Here is an 8,775-nt window from a genome sequence, read left to right on the forward strand (position 1 = left end):
TAAGTGTTCATCTCATGCATTCGAGCATTTTCCCCGTTGTCCGTTTTGCATTCCGGCGCTTCGTTCTCCTCCGGTGGTCATTTCTACCTTTCTTTCATGTGTTGGGATTAAAGATTTCCGGATTGGACCGAGACTTGCCAAGCGGCCTTGGTTTACTACCGGTAGACCGCCTGTCAAGTTTCGTACCATTTGGACTTCGTTTGATACTCCTACGGTTAACCGAGGGACCGAAAAGGCCTCGTGTGTGTTGCAGCCCAACACCCCTCCAATTTGGCCCAAAACCCACCAAACTCTGCTCCATCACCTAGAGCGTTCGATCACGATCGCGTGGCCGAAAGCCGCACCTCATTTGGACTCTCCTAGCTCCCTCTAGGCCTATTTATACCTCCCCCATTTCTAAATCCGGATCTCTTCCCGTCCAACCCTAAAAAAAAAGATCTCCGCCGCCGCCGGACAACGTCCGCGCCGAGCCGGACGTGTCCGGATCCGCCGCCGCCTACCGCCGCCCGCCACGTGGCAGCATGCCCACATCGCCGCCGCCTCCCACCGACGCGGGCCCACAAGCCCAGCGCCGGCCCGTCCGCCGCCCGACCGGGCCCCGGGCCGCGCCGCCCGATCCGCTTCGCCCCGCAACCTGGCTCCTCGCCGAGCTGCCTTGGGCCGCCTCCACGCCGGCGGCCCCCACCTCGCCGGCGACCCCGCCGCGCCTCGTTGCTCCGGCTGCCGCCCGCCTCACCGGCCGTCGCCCGTGCCCGGCGCCGCCTCCTCCCTCCTCCGCCGGATCTGGCCCCGGTCCGGCCACTCCTCTCCACTCCGGCAACGTTCGCGACAAACTCCGGCGCCGGCCATCCTCGAAAATCACGCTCCGGTGAACAGTACCTGCTACAGTGCCAGATCCAGATCTGGGATATTTTCGGATCCGGTTGACTTTTTCCCTCCGAACCCTAATTTTTATGCCTACTTTGACCTGCTATATCTCCGCATCCGTAGCTCCGTTTTGGGCATATAGCATATCAAAATGTTCGCCTCAGAGAGTACATCATTTCATTCCATTGCATCATTTTCATTTGAGTTCATCTTGATACCCAAAATGCTGTTAGAAGAGGGCTTCATGAGTTAATTGTCAGATCTGTTACTTCATCTTAGACTTTTGTCATTTTTGCCATGATTGTTGTGTGCATGCTATGTCCATGAGTCCTACATATGTTTTGTTAAGGGTTTTGTCATCTTTCCAGAGGTGCAACCCATGTATTTTTTGTGATGTGTGTGGTGACTAGTGCAAGCTTGCGAAGTGAGGCACCCGGTAACTCTGTTTTCGGTGACTTAGTATTTTCACTAAGTCCTGGGATTGTTTAGTTCATGATGCCATATGTTCAGGTTGTTTCCTAGTGATCCATGCCTCTTTTGAGGATGATCAGTAAAGGAGTTTTGTTAATATTGTAGTGCTCTATCCATCCATGTCTTTGTTTGCAATTATGGAGCACCCTAGCTTGAGTCAATCGAGCTCTACTTTTGCTTCGTTGTGAATCTGGGCAGATTGTCAACCCGTTTGCAATTTTGCCGATGATGTTGTAGTTGATCCGTGCATGCTATGCCATTGTTCTTGCCATGTCTAGCTTGTATTTTGTGCCTTCTTAATGGATGTATGCTTGCCTTGCCATGACTTGCACCGTAGTGAGAGCATCGAGCTCGTAAACCTGCCTTCGTGAGTTATGTTTCAGCATGTGTCAGTTTTCACTAAGTCTGAAAACTGATTATGTTTTTGCTATGTTTGATGTGCCCGTCAGTGCCATAGCAAAAACTGATCATATTACAAATTCTAATATTTTGATGATGATTCTGAGGAAATAGTACGTCCAGTGTATGCCGATGATATTCCACAAAATATTCGGGATGGTTTTGATCACACATGCAACTACATCAAGCAATGTCATGATGCGCTCGGCAAAAGGATAGATGTCCTGATCACTCGGTTTGATGGTTTGGCAGACATCATCAATATGCCGGCGACAAATTTTGCGCCACCACAGACTGCTCCGGCGACTCCACTGCATTACGCACCACCTGCTCGCGACGGACATGCCGGCGTGCATGATCGCCGTTTGGCGGCACAACCTCATGCTGGAGATGATGGTCTCGATGACGGCGTTGACCAGGTGGGGTACGCGCCACGACCACGACACTATGAGCCTCGTCCTGAAGCTTCCGTTCGTGGCGGAGTGCATGACCGAGTTGGTCAAGCTGTGCGTGTGCCTGTGGATGATGGAATTGGGCGCATAAAAATTTCAATCCCTTCGTTCTCCGGCAAGTGCGAACCAGAAGGCTATTTGGAGTGGGAGATGCGTGTTGATCAAATTTTTGATGCCCATCATTATAGCGAGGAGAAGAAAGTTCAACTTGTTGGAATTGAGTTCACCGGTTACATGCTAATATGGTGGAATCAAATTTGTCGTTCAAGACATCGCCCGACGACTTGGCGAGGGATGAAAGAATTCATGAGGCGGCGTTTTGTTCCTGAGCACTATAAAAGAGATATGTACAACAAATTGCAGCGGCTCTCTCAAGGTAATATGAGTTTTGATGAATATTACAAGGAGATGGAATTGCTTATGATACGTACAGGGACAACGGAGGATCCGGAGGCGACCATGGCACGTTTCTTTAACGGGCTAAATATCGAGGTGCAAGATCGTGTTGAGATGGTGGTCTACTACAACATACAAGATCTTGTGCACCAAGCTGTGCGTGCGGAACAACAGATTAAGCGGCGCCAAGTCAACACAGTTCCCAGTACCACTTTGAACACATGGTGACGCTCGCAGTATAAGAGTGAGGATGTGGGTCCTAGCTCCAGGGCGACATCATCAAATTGCTCTCATGGTTCCGTGCAAAAGGATGCTTCAAAATCAGGACTGTCGATGGTTGATTCTAGTGCACAGTCGACCGGACGCACTAGTGACATAGAGTGTTTCAAGTGTGGAGGAAGGGGACATATGAAGCGTGAATGTCCTAATGAGAAAAGAGTGTTGCTCACGAGAGATGGCTATGCATCCGCTAGTGATGAAGAGGCAGTTTCTGACACTTCTAGTGAAAAATCTAAGGATGTTGAAAATGTGGTTGCGAGTTTTGAAGCTGCTTAGTCATATCCTTCACTAATGGTGCAACGAGTGCAAGAGGATCGCATTGAGAATAAGGGACAGCGTTGGAATATTTTTCAGACTCAGTGCAAAGTCAATAACACCAATTGTAAGTTGATTATAGATGGAGGAAGCTACACCAACGCGGTCAGCAAGGGATTGGTGGAAGCTTTGGGGTTACCTACATGGAAGCACCCACAACCACACTGCATTGAGTGGTTATACCAGTCTGGTAAACTGAAAGTTACTCACAAGGTGCGTGTGAATTTTTCAGTAGGTGACTATAAAGATACAATAATTTGTGATGTGCTGCCAATGGATGTATGTCACTTGTTATTGGGAAGACCATGGCAGTATGACCGTCGTGCCACACACGAGGGTCGGTCCAACACTTACTCCTTTTTGGATGCCGGAAGACGTTGTGTGCTCCAGTCTATGTTTGTGGAAGAAATCAAGGTGGATACAAATATTTCCTTGAAGAAGAAGAAGGTCAGTAAAATTGTTGCAAAACCGAGGACGGTTTTGATTCAAGGAGGAGGGGATGATGTGCCCGTCAGTGCCATAGCAAAAACTGATCATATTACAAATTCTAATATTTTGATGATGGGTACAATGGCACTTAAAATACCATCACCAGAACCAGAGCCTGAAGAAGTCAAACCTAATTTATGTACGCCAAGCTGGATAATTGTCGGTGCTATTTCGGTCCAGGTCACATGAGGTTTACATGCAGAAGCGTTCTAAATCCAAGTTGCTATAGTACGGTTAAGGTATATTTTGGTTCCTAGTGATCAGCGTGGCCGGATAGTTAATTAGTAAATTCTTGATTGTTAGGTAAAGGAACTTTTCCTTAGGCGTGAGATTTAGAGGAGTCGTAGTAGTACTAGGAGTCCTGTTCGGTTTATGGTTAGGAGAGAGAGTCCGTACCAGTTTTGCTTTGCTCGGGCGCCGGTTTGATCGGGTGTGTGATGCCTATATAAAAGGCTGGCTACGGCCGATGTAAAGGTCAGATTTTTGTATTAGTCGTGAGTTCAATAAAACTATAGAAAAAGTCCCATGTCGGGGGACACCAAATATCTTTGTTGCTGATCCGAAGGGATTTTGTTGCTGCTGCGTGTGGAGTCGATCCAATCTACTCGACACAAGTTTCTGATCTTACGGTCTTGCATCTTTGCTCGACCGGAATTTCTTGTTCCTGCTGCTAGTACCGTGAAAGATCGGGCCGTCGACGACTCGCCATCTAGTCGAGTCTCCATCAATGTTCGTGTGCTTGTTAGTATTTTTTCCGATCCTTTTTGGCTCAAGGTCACTAAGGGACTTTTGTTAAGCTTGTTGAGTAGCTCCATGCCATGTTCTTCTTTGTCATAATCAGGTCCTGTAGCATGTCGTTTTGTTGCTCCGAAGAGGGTTATATGATCTGAAATTTCAGACAAGTGTTAATTTCACTTAAGTCTGAGATCTGTTTACCATTTGCGTTTTTGCCATGCTTGTTTGAACCTGTTAATGGATGAATTGGCCGTAGCTCAGTGCTAGTCTTTTGTTAAGCATCTTGAATGCTTCCCTGCCATGTATTTTGTTGCCATGTTTGAGTGTTGTAGCATGTTCATCTCTTTGCATCTAGATGCCTACTTGCTGTAAATCGCAGACCGGTGCCAATTTTGAATCGCTTGCCATTTTCAAACCGTAACTCCGGTTCTGGCGTTCTTTATATCGTTTTCAAGCGATTTCATTTCATCTTTCTAGTGGCATACTTGGTTTTCCAAGTTGAGGCCAGGTTCATGCATTCCCTGTCATATCTTGCATTTTGCATACCGCGTTGCATCCCGCATAGCATATCATCTTTGCATCTTATTGTTTGAGCTTGCATGTGGTTGATCATATCCTTGTTGCTTGTTTGTCTTGTTTGGGTAGAGCCGGGAGACGAGTTCGCTAACGAGGAGCCCGTTGAGTTTGCTTTTGAGGATCCAGTCAACTCTGACAGCTTTGCAGGCAAGATGATCACACCCTCGAAATCACTACTATCTTTGCTATGCTAGTCTGCTCGCTCTTTTGCTATGCCAATGCTACGATGCCTACCATTTGCTTGTCAGCCTCCCAAATTGCCATGTCAAACTTCTAACCCACCATGTCCTAGCAAACAGTTGATTGGCTATGTTACCGCTTTGCTCAGCCCTTCTTATAGCGTTGCTAGTTGCAGGTGAAGATTGGAGGCCGTTCCTTATTGGAACATTTATTTACTTGTTGGGATATCATTATATTGCCTTTTTATCTTAATGCATCTATATACTTGGTAAAGGGTGGAAGGCTCGGCCTCTCGCCTAGTGTTTTGTTCCACTCTTGCCGCCCTAGTTTCCGTCATATCGGTGTTATGTTCCCGGATTTTGCGTTCCTCACGCGGTTGGGTTATAATGGGAACCCCTTGATAGTTCGCCTTGATTAAAGCTTTTCAGCAATGCCCAACCTTGGTTTTACCATTTTCCACCTAGCCTTTTTTTCCTTCCCTTGGGTTCTGCAGACTCAAGGGTCATCATTATTTTAACCCCCCCGGGCCAGTGCTCCTTTGAGTGTTGGTCCAAACTGTCAGCCGCCGGTGGCTACCAGGGGCAACTCTGGGTTGGCCTACCGGAAGTTTAGACAATCTGAGTGTGCCCTGAGAAAGAGATATGTGCAGCTCCTATCGGGATTTGTTGGCACATTCGGGCGGTGTTGCTGGTCTTGTTTTAACCTGTCGAAGTGTCTTGAATTACCGAGATACCGAGTCTGATCGGAACGTCTTGGGAGGAGGTCTATTCCTTCGTTGACCGTGAGAGCTTGTCATGGGCTAAGTTGGGACTCCCCTACAGGGATTGAACTTTCGAAAGCCGTGCACACGGTTATGGGCAGATGGGAATTTGTTAATGTCCGGTTGTAGATAACTTAAACCTTAATTTAATTAAAATGAATCAACCGTGTGTGTTACCGTGATGGCCCCTTCTCGGCGGAGTCCGGGAAGTGGACACGGTGTTGGAGTAATGTTTGCGCAGGTTGCTCTCTCTAGATTCTCGCTCGTGCTTCGCCTCCTCTTCTCGCTCTCTTTTGCGAATAAGTTAGCCACCATATATGCTAGTCGCTTGCTGCAGCTCCACATATATTTGCCTTACCCCTTCCTATAAGCTTAAATAGTCTTGATCGCGAGGGTGCGAGATTGCTGAGTCCCTGTGGCTCACAGATTCCTATTACACCAGATGCAGGTCCAGGTGATTCCGCTCCAGGTGACGCGCACGAGCTCAAGTGGGAGTTCGACGAGGACTCTCAGCGATACTATGTGTCTTTTCCTGATGATCAGTAGTGGTGCCCAGTTGGGGGTGATTGGGGCCGTGTCGCATGTTGGGTTTTCTTCTGTTTTGGCGCCGTAGTCAGGCCATGAGTGTTTGGATGATGTATGTTATTTATGTACTTTGATTGACGTGGCGAGTGTAAGCCAACTATGTATCTCCCCTTTTATTATCTATTACATGGGATGTTGTGATGATTGCCTAACTTGCGACATTGCTTTCAATGCGGTTATGTCTCTAAGTCGTGCCTCGACATGTGGGAGCTATAGCCGCATCGAGGGCGTTTCAAGTACTTGTAACGCCCCGGACACACCCGCCGGTGGTCGTTACTCCTGGCAGGATCTAGACTGGCCCCACAGATCAATACTAGTCTTTTCTGCACACTTTGTCCTCACTCATGCGCACCCGGGAGCAAGTTCCTGGTCGGTCACCCATCCTAACACTACTCCAAGCTGAGCACGCTTAACTTTGGAGTTCTGTCCGAATGGGCTCCCGGAAAAGAAGGAATTCCTTATTGATATGAGTAGTCTATCACCCCTAATAAGCCAGGCCATCACATACACCCCCACTTAGAGGAACCGACGTCCTCGTCGGGCCACAGAAACGTTCCCTCTTGGCACATACGTCTGTGCATCCAGTCCAGTACATGTGCCATGTCGGGTGCCACGACGGGTCACAAACGTCATGTACACTTGAAACGCCCTCGATGCGGCTATAGCTCCCACGTGTCGAGGCACGACTTAGAGACATAACCGCATTGAAAGCAATGTCGCAAGTTAGGCAATCATCACAACATCCCATATAATAGATAATAAAAGGGGAGATACATAGTTGGCTTACACTCGCCACGTCAATCAAAGTACATAAATAACATACATCATCCAAACACTCATGGCCCGACTACGGCGCCAAAACAGAAGAAAACCCAACATGCGACACGGCCCCAATCACCCCCAACTGGGCACCACTACTGACCATCAAAAAAAGACACATAGTATCACTGAGAGTCCTCGTCGAACTCCCACTTGAGCTCGTGGCGTCACCTGGAGCGGAATCACCTGGACCTGCATCTGGTGTAATAGGAATCTGTGAGCCACAGGGACTCAGCAATCTCGCACCCTCGCGATCAAGACTATTTAAGCTTATAGGAAGGGGTAAGGCAAATATATGTGGAGCTGCAGCAAGCGACTAGCATATATGGTGGTGTAGGATCGAAAGTATGTCTAGAGGGGGGGTGATTAGACTACTTGACCAAATAAAAACTTAACATTTTCCCAATTTTGGTTCTTGGCAGATTTTAGCTATCTTAGGACAAGTCAAGCAATCATCACACAATTCAAGCAAGCATGCAAAGAGTATATTGGCAGCGGAAAGTAAAGCATGCAACTTGCAAGAGTGTAAAGGGAAGGGTTTGGAGAATTCAAACGCAGTTGGAGACACGGATGTTTTTCCCGTGGTTCGGATAGGTGGTGCTATCCTACATCCACGTTGATGGAGACTTCAACCCACGAAGGGTAACGGTTGCGCGAGTCCACAGAGGGCTCCACCCACGAAGGTTCCATGAAGAAGCAACCTTGTCTATCCCACCATGGTCATCGCCCACGAAGGACTTGCCTCACTAGCGGTAGATCTTCACGAAGTAGGCGATCTCCTTGCCCTTACAAACTCCTTGGTTCAACTCCACAATCTTGTCGGAGGCTCCCAAGTGACACCTAGCCAATCTAGGAGACACCACTCTCCAAGAAGTAACAAATGGTGTGTTGATGATGAACTCCTTGCTCTTGTGCTTCAAATGATAGTCTCCCCAACACTCAACTCTCTCTCATAGGATTTGGATCTGGTGGAAAGAAGGTTTGAGTGGAAAGCAACTTGGGGAAGGCTAGAGATCAAGATTCATATGGTAGGAATGGAATATCTTGGTCTCAACACATGAGTAGGTGGTTCTCTCTCAGAACATATGAGTTGGAAGTGTAGATGTGTTCTGATGGCTCTCTCTTCGAATGAAGAGGGGTGGAGGGGTATATTTGCTCTTTCGATGAGACTGAAAAGTTACAGAAAGGAAACAGAGAGTTTACATTGCAATCTCGGTGGGACCGATCCACTCTTTCGGTGAGACCGAAAAGTTACGAAAGGGAAACAGAGAGTTTGCAATCCCATCTCGGTGAGACCGAGATCCCTATCGGTAGGACCGAATTGCTAGGGTTTGGCAGTGGCTAATGACAAGTGAAACTCGGTGGCGCCGGATAGAAAGAATCGGTAGGACCGAGTTTGGCTTAGGGTTTAGGTCATTTGTGGATATGGGAAAGTAGCTGAGGATTTTGGAG

At 47.9% G+C, this 8,775-nt stretch overlaps 1 pseudogene; it reads left to right on the forward strand.

Annotated features, from left to right (window-relative positions):
* Nucleotides 1-2,699: 2,699 nt before the first annotated feature.
* On the forward strand, nucleotides 2,700-3,857 carry LOC147979508 (uncharacterized; annotated as a pseudogene).
* The last annotated feature ends 4,918 nt before the right edge of the window (nucleotides 3,858-8,775 follow it).

This window comes from Triticum urartu, chromosome 3A (assembly GCF_056163025.1).
Source record: "Triticum urartu cultivar PI428250 chromosome 3A, HENAU_Tu73, whole genome shotgun sequence".
Lineage (NCBI taxonomy): Eukaryota > Viridiplantae > Streptophyta > Magnoliopsida > Poales > Poaceae > Triticum > Triticum urartu.